The following is a 21,829-nucleotide window of genomic DNA, read 5'->3' as shown; positions in this document are numbered from 1 at the left end:
CATCTCTGCATAGACTTCTGCCAGGCTGCCACTGATTAAAGATCGCATAATGGTCATCTTCTCAGTTTCCCTTACTGAGAAGTCCACAAACGCTCTTTCCACGAGGGAAAAGAACACCTCAGGGCAATCTCCCTTGTGGTACACAGGGAATTTCTTCAGGTCAGTTTTAGACAGGCTGCCTTCCCCATTCCCTGGGTTCCCCTCATCATTATTGTTATTCCTATTTCCACTCATCATCTCCAGCTTCTTCAGCTCAAACGCCATTTTTTCTAACTCCAACTGTCTCTGTTTCTCTTCCTTTTCAAACACCATTCTTTCTAACTCCAACTGTCTCTGTTTCTCTTCCCTTTCAAACGCCATTCTTTCTCTCTCTCTTTCCATCTCAAATTTTCTGTTTCTCCCTTTCCTTTTCCTCCATTTCCCTCACCCTCAGTTCATGCTGTTGGGCTAGGAGCATTCTTCTGAGTTCTGAGGTCAGTTCTCCCGTGCTCTCATCCTGCACTGAGCCAAATTCCTCCTCAGAACCTTGTTCTCCCTGTGGTTCTCTCACTTCCCCCATTTCTGCCATTTGGCTTCGAGTCAAGGGCATAATCCCCCCAGAATAGGCTGCCTTCAAATGTCACGCCTCAAAATAAAATGACAACTTTTTTCCTTTTGCCTCAGAAACAGCCTTCTATAGACTGCTGCTGTCCCTTCAGCACCAACTTGCAACTGTTGCCAGGCAGAATCCACCCCCTCTGCTAGGCCTCTCAGCAGACAGGCTAGATCACTGTTACTTCACGCAGCTTTGCCTCAGCCCTTTCCCGCCAAAACAGGTTGCCTCAGAGCTCCGTAATCTAGTCCCCCAATCTGAGTTTGCACGTTCTTCCACTAGCCTACCTCCCCGTGAGGTAAGCCTAGAAGATTACCTACGCGCCCTCAGATTTTCCCTGACTAGACCCCCCTTGCTCTGGGCACACTTGCCAAGGCTTTGCTGGACCACTGGACAACTGGACCAGTCGTATCCCACACGCTGGACACCAATCAATGTGGCAACCCCAGACCTACTGAAGTATCCCACCCTATAGTTATGCTGCCACCAACCATTCCCTATAAGGAGTCACACAGACCAGGAATGGATTTTAATAAATAAAAGAACAAGGTTTATTGAAACAACAAACAGGGTAAACAAAAGGATCAGGTAAATAGGATACAGGAACGTGGCATAGTCCCAATCACACACATACAACAGCTTGGTTCCCACGGAACACCTTAAGGTAACGCACAGACCCTGAACCTATCAGTTCTGGCTACCTAAATAGAAACCTGAACCTATCAGGTATGTACTAACTGACAAACAGTTGTACCCAGTCTGACACACAGACTCCAACTCCCCTTCTCCACATCAGCTCCAAATATATATACAGTACAGCTCCTCCCCCCTGATGTCCCGCCTTCCACTCCCCATAGGATGGAACTTTCCCTCCAAACCCATGACAGACAGGTACCATCAGTGCTGTATGTGACACCTAGCAATTGCTATCACCCAGATTAAAAATCTTTGAGTCCTTCTCTCAACCCAGAATCCTCTTTTTTCTCTCCAGTCCCTCTTTGTTCTTTCTTTTACCCTGGGCTCTTCTCCTCTCTCTCTGCCTCTTCACCCTGGTACTCATTCAGCTTGCACCACTCTTAGAAACCCCTTAGTCCCATCTCCCACTCTGGTCAGTGCAGGGTGTCCAATTAGGACAAATGGGGCACTGATCCACCTCAAGCTCAATATTCTCCCAGCCAGCCATGTGCAAGAGAGGACTGAAGTGCAAGGTGTTTCAAGAAACATAGATGGCTTTGCCTGTTCCATTTGCAAAAGAGGGTAGTATTTTCAAGTAATGCATTTTAACCACTCCCACCTGATTTAAAAATAGTGAGAAGTCTGGTGTAGATTAGAGATAGGCACAAATCAGAAAAATGGTGATTTGTTTTGATTCATGATTCATCAAGGTCAACGAGTCATGAATAATGAATTTATTATTTTTTGCTGATTCATTTTTGCCTTTAAAACCCTATAAAACTGCCTCCCAGGCACCTAGAGACACCATAATTGGGCTTCAGATGCCCAGTTTTACACCCAAAAAGAGGGAACCACAGGAAAATTTCTCCCAGGCACCTAGGGACACCAAAATCACAGGGAAGCCTCCCCTGACTCTGCTCTACAATCCCTCCAAGTTTGGTGAAGGTTGTATTTCAGACATCTGAAATATACACCCACAAAGTGGATCCCTCCAGGAAAGTGCCCTTTAGAGCTGGCTTGGGGAAACCCAGTCTTCAGATGGATTGAAGAGAGTCAGGGGAAGCTTCTCTGTGATTTTGGCATCTCTAAGTGCCTAGGGGGGCCCTTTGGGGGCATATGACTCATACATCCAGAATCCAATCTTCACCAAACTTGAAGGGGTGAGGAGCTGGCTAGCAGACCGGAGGGAACAGATTTTCAATCCGGTCTGCCAGCCCAGGATGTAACAGAGGCTGGAGCTGCTGGGACCTCATTGGCAACTGACAGTTTCCCCCAACCCACCTACCCTGAAGGTTCATGGACAGTACAGTTACGGCATTTAAGAGTTGGCTTTTGGACATGTTTTGTTATTGACTGATTTCTTGTTCTTGTCACATCTTTGTTGGCAGTTCTGGAGCATTACGATGGATCCAGGAGAGCAATGGATGGCAGGAGGGGAGCTGCCTGCTTCGATTGATAAGGAACCCCTTGAAGGAGCCCAGGGAGGGGGCCAGAAGGGTTCCCAGCTTGGGGGGGGGGAGCCTGGCCTTGCCCCTGGGTGGCAGGGAGACACAGAGTGGCTAATACCTGTGGGTCTCCACTGGCTGCCATTCCTGCGCTATCACCCAGATACTGTACAACTGGAATGATATAGGATACATCAGGTGGCATTCGGGGCTCCTGATGGAACTGGATCCAACCTCAATGCTCAAACCAAACGAACTGCAGGCTGCTATCAATAAAAGCTGTGACCTTTTTAAATCCAGTTATGTGTCATTGTGTCTTATTCAGTGGCCTGACATTAGGCCACAATACTGATGACATCAGCAGCAGTAGGGATTGTTTGGAAATTAAACACTTCTGACTTCTCTCTCAGAGTTTCTAAGGCACCTGTATAATCCCTTTCATGAGCAAAAAGTCATAGGGACTTTAAATCATTCCCACCAGTAAAGTCATCCAGGCAGCAGTGAGCTTCAGTAACTAAAGACTTCCTCTTCCTGTCCCACAACTCCCCTATAATGGTGGCAGCCTTGGGAGAGAAGTAGGACACGCTTAATCTCTGAAAAATTGACACTGCTGATAGTGTCATCACCCTGACTTCAGTGTTAGTTATGTAACCAGATTTCAGTCAATGTCTGATTGTGTCTGGTGTGCACAGTTGTTAAACCGCTGTACTGCAGCCAAAACTGTGCTCACGACCTGGGATTCAATCCCAGGTAGCCGGCTCAAGGTTGACTCAGCCTTCTATCCTTCCATTGTTGGTAAAATGAGTACCCAGCTCACTGGGGGAGGGGGGAATGTGTAGCCTGCATAATTAACTTGTAAACCACCCAGAGAGTTCTTCAAGCGCTATGGGTCAGTATATAAGCAGCATGCTTTGCTTTTTTGCTTTGGTGTTCTGGACTTCAGTACATAATTCCTCTAAAGTTTGATTTCATAAACTCAGAAATACTGCCTCAGTCACTTCTCTGCAACATTAACATGCTTTCAGCTCTAATTGCAGGTTACTTCTGATGGTTGTTTCTGGCTTCAGAATGTGCTCCATATACTGTGAAGATATATCGGCCAGCAATGAACCTCTGAAATTAGAGAGGTGATGCAATCTAGAAGCTGGCAGCATGTTCAATTTCAGTTTTGGTTCCCATTGCTCCTAGAGCAACGACAAGAGAATTCCCAGCGTGCCAAGAAGGTCTGTAAAACCTGGCTCCTTAGTTCTTTGCTTAGGACAATAATCTGAGTATCTCATTTGTAGATTTCATGCGGTGCCACTAGAACATAGATCAAAACTTCTGGTTTATTTTCATTAAAGGGAAAACCATTTCTGGAAAACTTGAGCCTTTCAAGGTCAAATCCTCATGTAATATCTTTGAAAACCTTTTCTTTCAACAGCCCACACACATTACCTACAAACCTGACATTTTAAAGTTCAGCACTTTTGCACTATTAACTTCACATTCAGAAATAATACAGACTCTGATATATTATGAGCAAAAGATCCTGAACCTTTATCTGTTCTCTTCTTATTTACCTCATTTATTTTATATAACTGCGTTGAAATTTGCTTTAAGAGCTCACTGTATGAGAGAAAGCATTATTTTATTACTTGAAGGTACATAAACTCTTACAAGTAATTCAGCTTTTGCTAGCCTCAGTTGCATTAGGATAATTGAAAGTCTAGGAGATCCTTGTTCTGGCTCATAAGTCCCTCTTCTGCATATAGCCGCAAGTATTTTATATTGGCTCCACAGGTATTATAAACCATAAAGCCAGCTGGAAAACCTAGAAGGTTCAGTTGGAATGTGGCTTTTCCTCCTGTAGTTCAGAGAACAGATGTTTTAGTTTTCACTTTTAATATAATCAAAGTGCCATTCCAGCTGGGCATGTAGTCTGTGTGAAAAGGAAACACAAAAAGTTATTCTTGTGGACTATACCATGGCTGGAGAAATCCATCCTTCTAGGAAACCACTAGAGTTCCAAGCTGATCATCTCTAAAATTTCTTAAAAGCCTAATATGATTTCTTCCATGTGAGTCAGTTCCCAGATCACATTATAAGGTGACTTTCAGAGGGATAGGAATGGATTAGAACAGTGGTTCTTAACGTGGGCGATAATGCCCCCCAGGGGGCGATTTCATTTTTCAGGGGGGCAGTAGAACGAAAAGGGGTGGCATGGGGGCGCTCGAGTAGAAGGGGGGCAGTAGGGGGGCGCTGGAGCAAGCCAAACCTGTGAAGATGGCTGCAGCCTTTTTACAGTGTGCATGAATATATATTTTCCTCCAATCTTAATTTAGTATCAGAGTTTTTGTCTTGAAATTTTTAGTTCCTGCATTGCGGTTTGTTTTTATGCCCTTTTAATATTTCTTTTTGCATCTTAAAATTCGCTTGCAACTAAATCATTAAATGTTACTTTTTGGGGGCATTTCATTTTCTTGGAATTGAATTTTTTTTCCAGGGGTCATTGGATGTAAGTGTCATAAATAAATGAATAAATAAATAAATAAGATATCATCACCATGGCGAGGGGGGCGATGATAACTTCCTCAATGGCTCAAGGGGGCGTTTCTTTCAAAAAGGTTAAGAACCACTGGCATAGAATACCACTCAACCAATTTTCTTCAATAAGAAATTATGAAATGTGACCATTTCTTAATAAACAGGATGGAAAGAACCTGAAATTCAAGAAATCTGGGGAAACAGTGTAATACAGAGAAAATGACAAAGCTATCCATTCAGGCAGCTTGGAGTGCATATTTCTCTGAAGACTGGTCCTGAATCCCTTTCTTTTCAACCACATACTGAATTGACCTTGACAGTTTTCCTCATCTGTAGCAGCTACATAGAGCAGATACAACATGGTCCTCTCATTGGTGAGTATAGCTGTACATCTTTAATCTGACCAGTACAGATTATGTCCTGTACTGTTTTGTTTTCTGAGAAGACTAACATTTTAAAGTTTCTTCATAAACAACATGGTGACAGCTTGATTTTAAAAAAAAACTGAATATGGGGGAAAATGACACTGAGAAATTCATGCATCACAAAAAGCTTCTTTAATAACTAGATTATATTGTTTACTACAAACAAATCAAATTTTGAAAACAATAATTTTCTGGGGTTATAGTTCCCAGAATCCAAATCAACATTCTGGCAGAGATATTCTTAGCACAGAGTTCCCCAAAAGTAATAGTGTTTAAAAAAAGCAGAGGCAAGGTAACAGAGAATCAGTGTAGTAAAAAAGCAGGCAACAATGCAACCAATGGGAGCCATCACCAAACAAAACAGCCCCCCAACACATCTGCAAATATACAACTTTATCAGAAGAGATACATTGTAAATTAACCAAACAACATTTTTTAAATAGTCAAACAGAGAAAGCATCCTCCCGAGCACGCAGGGGAAAAAATAGCAAAATAAAATACAGACACAGAGCTCCCTCTCTGGAAAAAAAATAAATAAATAAAAGCAAGCAGATAAACACAAATCAAAATCACTAGAATATGGAGAGAATTTTCTACCCCCTACAACTTGATGCCTTCTCTTGTTTTATATTTCTTTTTGAGCCCAGGAAGTCAGCAAAAAAAAAAAAAAAATCTAAGAAAGGAAAGGATGAAAGAGGGGGAAATCACCAAAGAAAACAGGTGTGTGTGTCCCCAAAATAACTCCACAGAGGGGCACTGACACAGGCAGGCTGCCTGGCAGCAGCAGTGATATGGAAGGGTGGGTGATGTAAAGCAAAAGGAAATGTAAACCAAAGAAAACAAAAGAAAACAACTTTTGTGTTCCTCTCTTCATTAACATAAACAAACTACAGTATTAATGTTTAAGAGGATCTCTGTCAGAAATCAAGGAAAGACTACAAAAGCAACAAAAGATCATCTCTCTCCCCCCACCCCCATATTTTAAAATGCAAAATTCCTTCCCTAACAATGATCATGATGATACATGGTCACACAGGCAGGCTCTTCTCTCTGGAAACACAGTAGGAAATTGAGCTCTCAACATCTGGCTAAATCACCGAGCTATTCAGCCAGCAAGGAAAGGAGTACACAGGGCTTTCAGCCTCTCCTTGATCTAAGGCTCATACTAAAATATTGCATTATTTTAGCTGTACTTAGAGAGGTTCCATTTATTTGTACCTTGACACTCCAATGCTTTCTTTGACAACCTTTGAGCATTCCTGTCATAAATGAGACAGGAACATGCATAATGTCAGTTTTAAAAAATGTATCCACCCTCAAATTACAGGTTCTAGTGACAGCCCACCCTCAAGCAATGATTTTTTTAAAGCAGGACTCCAAAGAAATGTGGGAATGCAGGTGTTTCTGAGATGCTAATATTAACTATTTAAAGGAATGGAAGTGATCCTGCTGAGTTAATTAGGTACCATGCTGGGACCTCTAAAACTAGCCAAGTAAGAGATCAGATGAAAATTCCTTTTAAGTATATATCTCAAATGAACTATTGAAGAGTGATGAATTGTGAGCTATTAAAGCTCTCAGGCCCTGGGAAAAGTGACTCACAGATAAAAATGTGCTAAGAACAAAATCTTTAGAAGTTTAAATACATCACCTTCTCTTAGTGATAAAATATGTTCAGATCAATATCCCTAGACATGAGCATACAATAAATGGTGAAAAGAACTATTGAACTGATTTAAAGCACACGCACATAGACACAAATCAAACCCTTTTAAAGTCTTCCAGTGACAAAGTTCTGGAAGTATAGTTAGGAGATCCAATTGGCTGGTGATACAATCTAACTTTCCTTGAATTTGTCCATTGCCTCTTCTTGCAGGAGAGATGCATTTTTCAAAGGCCATAATGTCTGAAGTGCAATTCATGCACTGCATATGCATTACACAGAAAACAGCCAAATTCTCATCCAAGCACTAAGCAGGTAGGACCCTGCTTGGCTTTTCAGATGAGATTAGACAGGCATGATGATCCAGTCTTTAGCTACTTATCTGTCTTTCCCCTCCTTTACAACCTATTTTAATTTGTTCCTTCTCCTCCTGCTGAGCCATATAGAAAGAGAAGCGCAGCTTTACTGAAATTCTATACAGATCGAAGAGGATAATAACAGGAAGAGATATAACCCTCTCTTCAGGCAACTGAATGAGAGAAGCAATAAGTGTGTAGGGAAGGGGAGCAGGCAAGATTTTGCTTGGTGTTGGCAGTTACAACAATCTGTCCACGTGGAGGGTGATAGTATAATTTTAACTATGTAAGACATCATTTCCTTCCTTTTGTAACATTTTACATTACTGTTATCATTACAGGATGTGACATCACTCCCTGGTGAAATGGAAATATTACATGAGCCACATGCTGATTCACATTCTACGTTGGGTTGCTGCCTCGTGCTCTGTTGCAGGTACTGAGGTGACAACAACAATGAATGGATGGCAAATGTGTTTTCTGCCACAGCCCACCAGCCCATGTCATTCAGATGTCTTTAAAACGACAACAATTGCTCTAACAGTAACAAGCTGCAGTTGTGTTCTAGTTACTTCAGAGCAGAGATGGGCACAAGCTGCCAGTCTGGTGGTTTGTCCTGGTTCACTTATTGGCCAAGCAGGTGTTTAGTGCTTGAAAGCCACACCTCCTCTGGCAGATGTCCACTCAGAGGCAGCATCTGGAGGAGGCAGGGCAAGGAAGCCAGGTCACTACCTCTGAGTGGGCGGCTGCCAGAGGAGGTGGAGATTTGAAGATCCAAACACCTGTTTGGCAGATAAGTGAACTAGCAAAAACCAGTGGTTTGTGCCCTTCAGAGAACAGAAGAGATTTTAAAGATTGCAGCCAGTACCTCGCAGTTAAGATCTAGTGAAAGAGACATCCCTCAAGGAGGTAAGAGGGACGGCTTGTAGACAAAGGGCCTTTTCGGCAGCTGCTTCCAGGCTATGGAACGCTATCCCAAGGGAGATTCGTCTGGCGCCAGTGTTGATGACGTTTCAGTGCCAGGTCAAAACCTTCCTGTTCCAGAAGACTTTTAACTGAAATAACATCAACTGTGGGTCCTGATGGCAATTTTTAGAGTATCTATTTTAATCGTTTTATCTTTTATTGTATTTTAATTGAATTTTAATTGTTGTAAGCCACCCAGAGACCTTTGGGTAGAGTGGGTGGCATATAAATAAATAAATAAATAAATAAATAAATAAATAAATAAATAAATAAATAAATAAATAAATAAATAAATAAATAAATAAATAAATAAATAAATAAAGACTTTTTGTGCATTTCTTTTCTTGCTTTTCAGGACATTTTTTGTGTGAAAAAAATTATCAAAGCTTTTTTACTGTACTTTTTTCCTTACCTTTCCTTTTATTTCTGTCATTATTATTATTGCTCCTTCTGCAAATATTAAGGGTTAGCACTAGGAGAAAGGGAGAATAAGCTATTCCAGGGCTTCCCACCTCCCCCACTTCAGCTTGTTGGAAGACTCAGCAGGTAAAAAGCAATTTGTCACACAACCTAACAGTCCTGAAATTAGTTCCTGAGCTGAAATGTCAAAGAAGTGATGCAGTCAAGGATGAGTGCCTTTCTGCAGAAAATTTGCTTGTGGTATTTCAAAAAGAGAGAGATGGCTCTGGGGACAGGGATAACAATGGGGACCTATAGCCACAGCACAGTGCCTAGTATAGATTTAGGTTCTGAATCTGTAACACAACAAAGATGGTACTTTTGCAAAGAATTACTTGGATATTGTGTCAGTATTTCACAGCTGCCTACATCAATACAAAACAAAAGAACACCACAACAGAAAGGAAGCTTAGGTGAGGCAAAGCCTAGAAGCAATTATTTTTGGACAAGCATTACATTTGGATTACACTTTCCTTGCTGGCTAGAGGGATTCTGGGAACTATTGTCCCAGAAAGCATGCTCCCATCTCTGATGTGGAAAACCTGTTAAAATCAAAGCAGGATGCAGAACACTTTTGGTGATGCTAGCTTGGAGAGAGAGGGTCACGTGTACACATATGAATGATCCTCCTTTCTCTGGGAGAGACTGTGAAGATACTTCTCCTCCTCCTCCCTGGAGGTTATCAGACAGATTGCTCTTTCCACACCACTATCAGCAGGGGGGGAAAGATCAGTCTGTATGGCCAGAATTCAATAGTGCACATCCACTGATGGGAGAAGTATTAGCACAAGAATAATCTGGGTAAAAGCATCTGGGCTGTTGTGTATAAACTGGCCATTTTCTCCCAACAGTGAGGTCATATGACCAATGTTGTAATAATGAGCAACCACCCAAAAAGGAAGAAGGACATAGTGTTATGTCATTGCTACTGCTGTTGCTGTTCCTTGTGCCACAGAGCAGAGACAAGAAACTTAAGAATTTTGAGGCATTCTCGTCTACTTTTTGTAGCTGACTGGATAGATTAGTGAGTTAGGCATTTAGTTGTGGAGGGAGAGGTTGGGAGTTCAACTCTCCACTGTGCATCCTTGAAGAGCCAGCCGGTGTGGTCCTGGGCCACCTGTACAGTCCCAGGATGCCCTCAGAATAACAGAATGGCAAATGACTTCTGAGAACTCTCTACCTAGAAAACTCTGAACTATAAATTGAAATCAACTTAATGGCACCCAGTTATTATTATAAGTAATGCTAATCATGGTTTTATCGTGAAGTCTTTCTTTCTTTCTTTCTTTCTTTCTTTCTTTCTTTCTTTCTTTCTTTCTTTCTTTCTTTCTTTCTTTCGCATACTGTCATTGAAACCAGCACCTTTATTTTGCACAGACATTTTTTCTGTGACAAATAACACAACAGGCAACATAAAGCTTTAAAAAAACTTTCCTTTTTAAAGTTTCCTTTTTAAAAAATGTACCGTATTTTTCGCTCCATAAGATGCACCTCTCCATAAGATGCACCAAATTTTTAGGAGAAGAAAACAGGAAAAAAAATTGTTTTCTTCTCCTAAAAATTGGTGAGCCCTTATGGAGAGGTCCGTCTTATGGAACACACCCTAGGACTCTTTGGAGGCTTACCCATCCCCCCCCCAAAGGCCAGAGGGGGCGAAATCGCCACCTTCTGGGACTCTTCTGAAGCTTCCCAAGCCTCAAACGAGTCCCAGAGGTGGCAATTTCACCCCCTCGGACCCCTGGGGAGGCAGGGTGAGTCTCTAAGGGTCCTAGGGTGTATTCCAGGACCCTTTAGAGACTCACCCTCCCCCTGGGGGTCAGAGAGGGCAAAATCGCCACCTTCTGAGACTCTTTTGAGGCTTGAGAAGCTTCAGAAGAGTCCCAGAAGGTGGCGATTTTGCCCCTCTGACCCCTGGGGGGAGGGGGAGTCTCTAAAGGGTCCTAGGGTGTGTTCCACGACCCTTTAGAGACTCACCCTGCCCCCCCCAGGGGTCAGAGGGGGTGAAATCACTACCTTCTGGGACTCTTCTGAGGCTTCCCAAGCCTCAAAAGAGTCCCAGAAGGTGGTGATTTCGCCCACGCTGGCCCCATGGGGGGGTGCGGGGAGTGGTGCAAGGGTCCGGGAAGGCACACTTGGACCCTTGCGACACTCCTTCCACCCCCCACAGGGCCAGTGGGGGCAAAATAGCCTTGCGACACTGCCCCCACCTGGAAGCTGACTATTTTGCCCACGCTGGCCCTGTGGGGGTGGGGGGAGCGGTGCAAGGGTCCAGGAAGGGTCACTTGAACTCTTGTGACGCTCCCCCCTACGGGGCCACCGGGGGCGAAATCGCCGCCTTCGCTCCATAAGACGCACAGATTTCCCCCACACACATTTTTTGGGGGTGAAAGTGCGTCTTATGGAGCAAAAAATACGGTATGTTTCTTTTCATGTACATTCTTTAATGTAAGAAAGGGTGAAGCTTCTTTCAATATGTGAAAAGCACACACCATAAAGCCATGTTCTCCTTCTACCTTGTAAATCAGGTGAAGCACAAGAAATTGCTGACTGGCCCATTCACTTAATACACAGAAAAAAACTAACTCTTCTTCAAATGGTGATGCTTGAGCATTTGTCTATTTATTCCATGTATATACTGACTTTCCTTCAAAGCAGCCAAGATGGTTTAGATGATTATCAACTTCTGTTTTACTTCCACAACAACCTTCTGAGGTAGGCTAGACTAAGCAATAAATGACTGAGTGAAGGTCACACAGAAATTGTTCTGGACAAGTCTTTTGTCATCTATCACCCTTTCACAGGGCCAAACAAGGGCAATACCTATATGGCAGTTAAAGGAACAAACAGCCTCCTAGAGCACACCTAAGCCAATCACTACTCAGTTGGAGAACAACCAATCAGAAGAGAGTGGGACAAGGTTTCACTTAAAATGAGCTTCTACTATACAGATCTGGGAATCTCTGGCCTTCCATATGTTGCTGGGCTATAGCTTCCACCATTCTAAGTGAACATCATCTGTGGGAGGGAATGATGGGAGTTCTACTCCAACAACATCTGGAAATCAACCATAGATCCCTCACTTCCTGGTTGAGTTGCTTAATAACCACTGCTCCCAACATAGCAAGGCTGCCTGAGGTCCAACCATGTTATCAAAATGACCTCATCATCCTCCCAAACCAGGTGTTCTTTTGCATCCATGGCAGAAAACTCAGCAGCACAATCCAGTATGGCCATGGAAGTCACCAGCCACTCCAGTGAGGGAACTGGAGAAAGACCAAAAAGTCTTTTTCTCTATCCTGACATATCTCAAGGTGGAAGAGTTTTTTGATATGGTGGCCAAATTCTAGGTGGGGAGACTGGGCATTTCACTGCGCATGAAGACACAAGTACCAAGAGCTCAGGCAAATCCATTTTATGTGTTTCTAGGGTTTTTTTTAAATGTTTAATGTTAATCCCTTTGTTCAGGTGCTTTCATCCTCAGACTTGTAATGATATTGAGAAATGCTGGGACTTGGAGTCACATAAAAGAACATGGAATCTGTTAAGTTCTATTAAGAAGAGTTAAAAGCAATCACGGATTGCTGCCTTGTTGTGGCGAAGGGGCCTTAGTAGCTCAGGGAAGCTATGGGCTATGCCGTGCAGGGCCACCCAAGATGGACAGGTCATAGTGGAGAGTTCTGACTAAACACAATCGACCTGGAGTAGGAACTGGCAATGGCACTCCAGTATCTTTGCCAAGAAAACCCTATGAACAGAAACAAAAGGCTAAAAGATATGACGCTAGAAGATGGGCCCCTCAGGTCGGAAGGTGTCCAACATGTTACTGAGGAAGAGCGGAGGACAAGTACAAGTAGCTCCAGAGCTAATGAAGTGGTTGGGCCAAAGCCAAAAGGACACTCAGCTGTGGACGTGCCTGGAAGTGAAAGGAAAGTCCGATGCTGCAAAGAGAAATACTGCATAGGAACCTGAAATGTAAGGTCTATGAACCTTGGTAAACTGGATGTGGTCAAACAGGAGATGGCAAGAATAAACATTGACATCCTGGGCATCAGTGAACTAAAATGGACAGGAATGGGCGAATTCAATTCAGATGATGATCATATTTACTATTGAGGGCAAGAACCCCGCAGAAGGAATGGAGTAGCCCTCATTGTCAAAAAAGAGTGGGAAAAGCTATAATGGGATATAATCTTTAAAATGATAGAATGATGTCAATACGAATCCAAGGCAGACCTTTCAACATCACAGTAATCCAAGTTTATGCACCAACCACCAATGCTAAGGAGACTGAAACTGACCAATTTCATGAAGACTTACAACACCTTCTAGAACTGACACCAAAGAAAGATGTTCTTCTCATTCTAGGGGATTTGAATGTTACGGTAGGGAGTCAAGAGATAAAAGGAACAACAGGGAAGTTTGGCCTGTGAGTTCAAAATGAAGCAGGGCAAAGGCTAATAGAGTTCTGTGAAGAGAACAAGCTGGTCATCACAAACACTCTTTTCCAACAACACAAGAGGCGACTCTATACATGGAAATCACCAGATGGGCAATACCAAAATCAGATTGATTATATTCTCTGCAGCCAAAGATGGAGAAGCTCAATACAGTCAGCAAAAACAAGACCTGGAGCTGATTGTGACTCTGATCATCAGCTTCTCATAGCAAAATTGAAGCTTAAACTGAAGAAAGTAGGAAAAACCACTGGGCTAGTCAGGTATAATCTAAACCACATCCCTTATGAATACACAGTGGAAGTGAAGAACAGATTTAAGGAACTCGATTTGGTGGACAGAGTTCCTGAAGAACTTTGGATAGAGGCTCGTAACATTGTACAGGAGGCAGCAACAAATACCATCCCAAAGAAAAGGAAATGCAAGAAAGCAAAGTGGCTGTCCAACGAGGCCTTAGAAATAGCAGAGAGGAGAAGGGAAACAAAATGCAAGGGAGATAGGGAAAGTTACAGAAAATGAAATGCAGACTTCCAAAGAATAGCAAGGAGAGACAAGAGGGCCTTCTTAAATGAACAATGTAAAGAAATAGAGGAAAATAATAGAAAAGGAAAAACCAGAGATCTGTTCAGGAAAATTGGAAATATTAGAGGAACATGATAAAGGACAAAAATGGGAGAGACCTTACAGAAGCAGAAGACATCAAGGTGGCAAGAATACACAGAGGAATTATACCAGAAAGCTTTGGCTATCCCAGACAACCCAGATAATGTGATTGCTGACCTAGAGCCAGACATCCTGGAAAGTGAAGTCAAGTGGGCCTTAGAAAGCTTGTCTAACAACAAGGCCAGTGGAGGTGATGGCATTCCAGCTGCACTATTTAAAATCTTAAAAGATGACGCTGTTAAGGTGCTACATTCAATATGCCAGCAAGTTTGGAATACTCAACCGTGGCAAGAGGACTGGAAAAGATCAGTTTACATCCCAATCCCAAAGAAGGTCAGTGCCAAAGAATGCTCCAACTACCGTACAATTGCACTCATTTCCCACGCTAGCAAGGTTATGCTCAAAATCCTCCAAGGTAGGCTTCAGCAGTATGTGGACCGAGAACTCCCAAAAGTACAAGCTGGATTCCGAAGGGGCAGAGGAACTAGAGACCAAATTGCTAACATGCGCTGGATTATAGAGAAAGCCAGAGGGTTCCAGAAAAACATCTACTTCTGCTTCATTGACTATGCAAAAGCCTTTGACTGTGTGGACCACAGCAAACTATGGGAAGTCCTTAAAGAAATGGGAGTGCCTGACCACCTTGTCGATCTCCTGAGAAACCTATACATGGGGCAAGAAGCAACAGTTAGAACTGAATATGGGAGAACTGATTGGTTCAAAATTGGGAAAGGAGTACGACAAGGCTGTATATTGTCTCCCTGCTTATTCAACTTATATGCAGAATACATCATGCGAAAGGCTGAACTGGAGGAATACCAAGCCGGAATCAAGATTGCTGGAAGAAATATCAACAACCTCCGATATGCAGATGATACCACTCTGATGGCAGAAAGTGAGGAGGAACTAAAGAACCTTGTAATGAGGGTGAAAGAGGAGAGTACAAAAAATGATCTGAAACTCAACATCAAAAAAACTAAGATCATGGCCACTGGTCCCATCACCTCCTGGGAAATAGAAGGGGAAGATATGGAGGCATGACATATTTTACTTTCTTGGGCTCCATGATCACTGCAGATGGAGACAGCAGCCACAAAATTAAAAGACGCCTGCTTCTGGGGAGGAAAGTGATGACAAACCTAGACAGCATCCTAAAAAGCAGAGACATCACCTTGCCAACAAAAGTCCGCATAGTCACAGCTATAGTTTTTCCTGTAGTGATGTATGGAAGTGAGAGCTGGACCATAAAGAAAGCTGACCGCCGAAGAATTGATACTTTTGAATTGTGGTGTTGGAGGAGGCTCTTGAGAGTCCCCTGGACTGCAAGGAGAACAAACCTATCAATTCTAAAGGAAATCAACCCTGAGTGCTCCCTGGAAGGACAGGTCCAGAAGCTGAGGCTCCAATACTTTGGCTATCTGATGAGAAGAGAAGACTCCCTGGAAAAGACTCTGATGTTGGGAAAGTGTGACGGCAAGAGGAGAAGGGGACGACAGATAATGAAATGGTTGGACAGTGTCATCAAAGCTACCAGAATGAATTTGACACAACTCCGGGAGACAGTGGAAGGTAGGAGAGCCTGGCGTGCTCTGGTCCATGGGGTCACAAAGAGTCGGGCACGACTAAATGACTAAACGAACAAAAAGCAATGGAATGTGTGTCATTGTTTTTGCAGAGTCGGGTGGTAGAAGAGGGGCTTGTTACAGAGATAAGAAGGCAAGGCCAGAGAGAGGCCTGGAGGAGACCAAACAAGAATGCCACTTTAATTGGAAGCAAGATAAAAACACCTGTTTTTATTATACAGTTGTTGTGCCAAAGCATAAATCATAACACATATTCAAAAGATGATTACTTAGCTTAGTTTTTAGTATTTTTTTATTTTAATAAGAAATAGCAACTTTATTTAACCATTGTCGCTTTTGAATCTGTTATGCTTTATGCTTTGGCACAACAACTGTATTCTAGTGAAACTTACTTTATTTTCTTAATTTAAGCAAATATGATCCTTACTGAGGACTGGTCTCTTGAAACAGCAGGGCTTACATCTAATTCCAGTGGATTGGAGAAGGTCACTAAGTTGCGACTGTACTTACCAGGTCCTACCTTGCAGGGCTGCTATGTTGTCTAAGGAAGCACAAAGTCTATGCTTGATCGCTTTGGAAGCAAAGGTTTCTTTTAACGTCAAGATAGTCCACGAGGTATATGCTGTGCACTTCTGAGGCTTAAAGGACCTACTTCAGAGATAAAGGTGGTAATTTTGCGCTCACAATGACCCTTTGCCCAAACATCATACTCTCTTTAGGGAGAGGTGTTAATAAGACTCTCTACTGCTGTAATGACGACTCTTTACAATCAGTCAGAAATGGATCTGGAATTGTGGCTCTACCAATAAAATTGTTTTATTGGCTAACAATTTGCAGCCACACTAGCTTCCTAAGTCTGGTGGTGCAGCCTTGGCAGGTAGAGCTGTGCAGATTATGTTTTTCTGGACTGCCTGCTCCCAAATTTCCCCAGGCAGCACTTCTCTTGGTGGGCACAAACAGGTTCATACCCCCCCCCTTTTAAAAAACTGTTGGGACATTGCAAAAACATCACTGCTCAGTGTAACTCTGTGATTTTTTTTTTTTTGGAAGTAAAAATCAGGATGGGCAGATGTGCTCCCTGAAGACATTGCCGTGATTTGAATTAGGCACAGTTCTTCTCTGACTTGCTCACAAACCAGTGATGGATATAGCCTCTGTTTTCCAGCTTTCCATTCCAAAGCCTGCAGTTTGCCATGTTTGTGCAACTGGATTTGACTGGAGTCACAATCAGTGTTATCATTTGTTCTTGAGAGGGACAACTGGAAGGCTGGAGATTACAGTTAAACTGTCAGACAGGGCTTCATTGTAAAATGGGGTGGGTGAGATTCAGCTTATGAGGGCTCCATTCTGAAACGGCTAGATAAGATTAAGCACATAGGATCAATCTTGTTTTTCTTCATGGTCAGGAAAGAACTAGAGTGGGTATGACATGCTTTTGGAATCAAAATGAAAAGCTGTATACATGTTCCAGGAAATATCAAACTTTTACTACACAACAGTTACATTGGCAAAAAAAAAGGCTGGTATTGTCAGTAGATTTTAAAATTCTGAGGCGTTATTACTTTTTATTAGGATTATGAATTCCCACCCACCTCCCGTTTGGTCCAGGTTGAAATGAAGATGAACAAATCAGAACCCAATCTTTCTTTGTGAGGAGACTCCTATCCAATCTGTGCTTGTGTTAGCATTTTTATGTTACCACATGTCTGGGAAGAACCCCATTTCTGTGAATAGCAAACAAATATAACTCGGCAAGGTAGCTTGAACAGCATCATAAAAATATTCTAGCTGAATTATTCTCCCCCCTCTTTCTCAGAAAACACACACACACACACACACACACACACACACACACACAAAGAGAACAGAGAGTCAGAGAGAGGGGGGACAACTATTATGAACTGTGACAGTGAAACCATTATACCCAAAATAAAAACTAGAAGTGGAAACCCTGCTCTCTTAAAGTGGAGTTGTGACCTACCTATTCAAAATCATATAAGAAATCTGGTATTCATCTCTCTCTCCTAGTAGTATAAATGCTAATAAGCAGAAGAAAAAAGAAACAAAAATGGAAGGACACAAGGTCAACATGCTGCATTGAAGAACGTCACTTGCTTCACACAACTAAGGAGAACGTTGCCAAGAGCAATTGTGGTCAATTTTATAGAGCCTTCCAACCTCACTCGGAGACACTCCATCGTACCTCAGTGGTTCAAGTGTGCAGGAGAAGTCTAGGGCTTCATTGGAGGTCAAGCTATCAGTCTCAGTCACCTTTGGTGCCAGATCAGTATCTTCCCCTTACAGTACTTCCTTTTGCCCTGCCCACACTTCTAAGCACATCCTTTCTGAATGAAATTAGAATACGTTAAAAGACGATTATTTTCCCTCTGAAAACACAGGTGCGCAGCTTAAGGATGCTTCTGGATTAATCTCTGAGCCTGGATGTCCAGGTTTCAGCAGTGGTTAGGAGTGCCTTTACATAGTTGAAAGTAGTGTGTCTACTACTACATCCCTGGAGAGGTCTGACCTGGCGACAGTGACGCATGCCTTAGTTACATCCTAGCTGGATTACTGCAATGTACTCTATGTGGGTGTCCCTTTGGAAAGGGCTCAGAAACGTCACCAGATCCAAAAAGCTGCAGCCAGACTGATAACTGGGACTGATTATAGGGATCATATAATTCTCTTGTTATAGCAGCTCCACTGGCCACTGGTCATTTCTAGATGCAATTCAAAGTGCTGATTTTAACCTATAAAGCCCTAAATGGCTTGGGTCTAAGCTGTCTCAATTCCCTTTATGAGATTGCCCAGCTGTTCAGGACATTAGGGAAGGCCTTTCTCTCAGCCTCACCACCCTCACAGGTGCAATTGGTGGGGGACACCGAAGAGTCTTTTAAGCTCCCAGACTGGAACTCCCTCCCATGGGAGGCCAGGCTGCTTCCATCTTTGCTATCATTTTGCAAACCGATGAAGAGCTTCCTCTTCAGGCAGGCTTTCCTGATATTCAGTAACATGTAAACTGTAGGTGCAGAAGAAACCTGCCATTTGCTGTTATAGTCCTGAGAATGCAGAATATCTCCCTGAGGCTAACCTTCTACTCCTGCTCTGGTAAGTAGCAAAAGCATAGGTATGAGAAACACATACAGAAGTGCACCTCTGAAAAATTGTGACCAGTCCAAACAGCACTCCATAAGCCATGTCTGAAAGGAAGGGAGTCGTTTTGAATGGGTGTTTGAATTTGGATCATATTTTGCAAAGCTAGTGTAGACAAACACTTTTAGAGATCTAATTTCTATTTTTTTAAAAAATCTTCCCTCCCCGTGATTGTGTTTTGCTTCCATTTTTGTTGGCTCATAGAGAATTCAACGCTTATTTTTCTGATGTCTATCATCATTTCCTCTTTAGGAAATGCTTCCTGCTACTTTTTTTTTTTTTTTTTTTTTTTTTTTTTTGTTATTGAAGTTGATCCACCTTGTTGTTTTGAAGACCTTAAAAAGTGCTTATTCTGCATAGGAGAAAGAGAAAGGGAGCGAGGCATCAGAGTTAGAGACAGAGAAGACACACACATACACACAGAGTGACTATGTTTCAGCAAGAAGTGGTTGACTGATGAAAAAAAAGGAGCCAGATTTTTCCCTTGCTTGGTGTCTCTCTTTGAACGGTAGAGAGTACAAAAGAGGATCCTGTTCACCGTTTTCATTGCTGACATTGGTGTTGTCAATATTCAGGATGGGCTTTGTTCTAGAAATGTCACATTCTGTTTCCTGCTGGCAACATGGGCACAACATTACAAGGTGATGTTGGGACGTTTCCTGCCATTTGGAATGGTGGGTACAAAAACAATATCTTATATTCATAACCTGGAGGTTTTTTGAAGGATGGAATTCCATCACATGGTAGGATGCCTTGGAACAGCTTCATTTCTGTTCTTTATCACAGTGTTGTGATTCTGGCTATACTTGTTGGCATTTTTACTGTTGTTGATATTTTATATCAAGTTTTTGGAAAGTGGAAATTGCTTTGGCCATTTTCTGTTAAAGGGAAAAGTGAGATTAAAATACCTGGAGTTAGGAATCCTTTCTAGGCTTTTTGCAGGAACAGCAAATGTATATGTGTTTTTCCTCTATCATTTCCAAAAGCTACATGGGGAAATTCTCCTCTGTTTTGAGGTCCGACCAAGGTTCCTCATCAGTATCTCAACAGCACATGCTAGCAAACCATTCTAATACTATGGTAGTATACTGACATTCTTAAACCAGTCGAACAAGCCAACAAAAATACAAAAATAACAAATTTATTTCCTGAGTAAATTATTCATGTTTGCAAGCAATACAGCATTTATAACTATATTGGAACTTTCACATTCATTTGATATTGTTATACTTTTTTTCAAGATACAAATGAGATTTCTTGGATGGGTAGCACATTTACAAGTGAGAAATATACAGCATTAATACATTGTTGGAAGGTGCTGTCTGTAGACTTTTACAATACACAAATGATAGTATATGAGAAGAAGGAGCCAAGTCTGAAATCTATGGTTTTTCAATATTAGCATAACCTATGTGAAAACTGTCTTCAACACAGTCACAATGTGGATTGCACTATTATAGGCACAATTCAACAAATAAAAAGTTGCATAAAACAGGTACATAAAATTATCTCATAGCCACTTATAAGTCAAGCCAGTGTACTGCTGCTATTATTGCCAAGGATAATAAATTAACATAAAACTACTATACCTCACTTTAATGAGTTTAATATCTTAAGCTGGCTCTGCGGTGCTCACACCAGCCAGGTGGCATTTACACTCAAAGCAAAGAGCAAGCTTTTATTTATAATTTGAATTCAGTGCTCTAAATGCATGGATGACATTTTAATGGGAGCTTTGATCTCATGGGTTGTTATCAGAAGCTTTTTGCACTTAGCTGGAATGTTTCCAGAAACATTATCAAGACTGAGATCAATGTTAGGTGTTACTCCTGGGTTTCTTTCCCATTTCTTTCTTCTTTTGCAACAAAGCTCTAGAGAAATAACAAAATGGTGACATCTAATTGAGGCTGGGTAACTTAAATAAATTAAGATCTGGGACTTAAATAAGTTACTTTTGTCATGCCTTTTCAAAGTTATCAGTGCAGGTATGATAAAGGCTAGAAATCTTTATTCTGAATGCAGGTGCAATAAAAATTATGACAATTGTTTAGCGCAGTGGTTCCCAACTTTGGGTCCCCAGATGTTCCTGGACTAAAACTCCCAGAAGCCTTCAACACTACCTGTGCTGGCCAGGATTTTGGGGATTTGTAGTCCAAGAACATCTCAGAACCAAGGTTGGAAACTGCTGATTTAGAGGATTACAATTTACTACAGATTAACAAAGTTGCACACCAACCCACCATAGATCCACTCTTGAAAGGTGCAACCCTAAGATAAAGCAAAAGCAAAGTTTGCTGCTTATGTGCTGCTCCATAGTACCTAAACCACTCTCTGGGTGGTTTACAGTTTAGTCATACACATTGCCCTGCCCCTCCCCAGTGAACTGGTTATTCAATTTACCAAACTCAGAGGGGTGGAAGGTTGAATCAACCTTAAACTGTCTACTTGAGCCTGTCAGGATTGAACTCAGGTTGTGAGCAGAGTCTTGGATGCAGTACTGCAGTTTAACCCCTGCACCATGAGGCCATACCCAAGAACACAGAAGAACAGTGAGGACAAGAAACAACACATATCTAAGCTCTAGTTCCATGGAACAGCACCATCTAATGACTGGAGGTGTTGCCTGCACTGTATTTCCCTTGAAAATATTGATATAAAAATTCAGCAGGCATTCTACAAATAAGCATGTGTTTGCCTAGAAACAGTATCTCTAAGAGGAGAGTCTTAGAGATACTAAAAACAGACAAAAAGGGAGAAAAGTTCTCAGTCAACTCAAGCCCGAACTCTGCAAAAATGTGTCAACTGAAGCTATCCTACCATGCACATGTAATGAAAATGCAGAACTGACCAGAAAAGACTATATTGCTGG

General features: G+C 42.1%; 1 long non-coding RNA gene across 1 annotated transcript; it reads left to right on the top strand.

Moving 5' to 3' along the window:
* The first annotated feature begins 2,253 nt into the window (after positions 1 to 2,253).
* LOC144587049 (uncharacterized) lies at positions 2,254 to 9,897 on the top strand. The gene is made up of 2 exons (XR_013542214.1): positions 2,254 to 5,612; positions 8,024 to 9,897. It is a non-coding gene; the product is annotated as an uncharacterized LOC144587049 (long non-coding RNA).
* The last annotated feature ends 11,932 nt before the right edge of the window (positions 9,898 to 21,829 follow it).

The sequence above is a fragment of the Pogona vitticeps genome, chromosome 2, assembly GCF_051106095.1.
Source record: "Pogona vitticeps strain Pit_001003342236 chromosome 2, PviZW2.1, whole genome shotgun sequence".
Taxonomy (NCBI): Eukaryota; Metazoa; Chordata; class Lepidosauria; order Squamata; family Agamidae; genus Pogona; species Pogona vitticeps.
The sequence above is the reverse complement of the archived record's forward strand: the minus strand, read 5'-3'. Positions and strand labels throughout refer to the sequence as shown.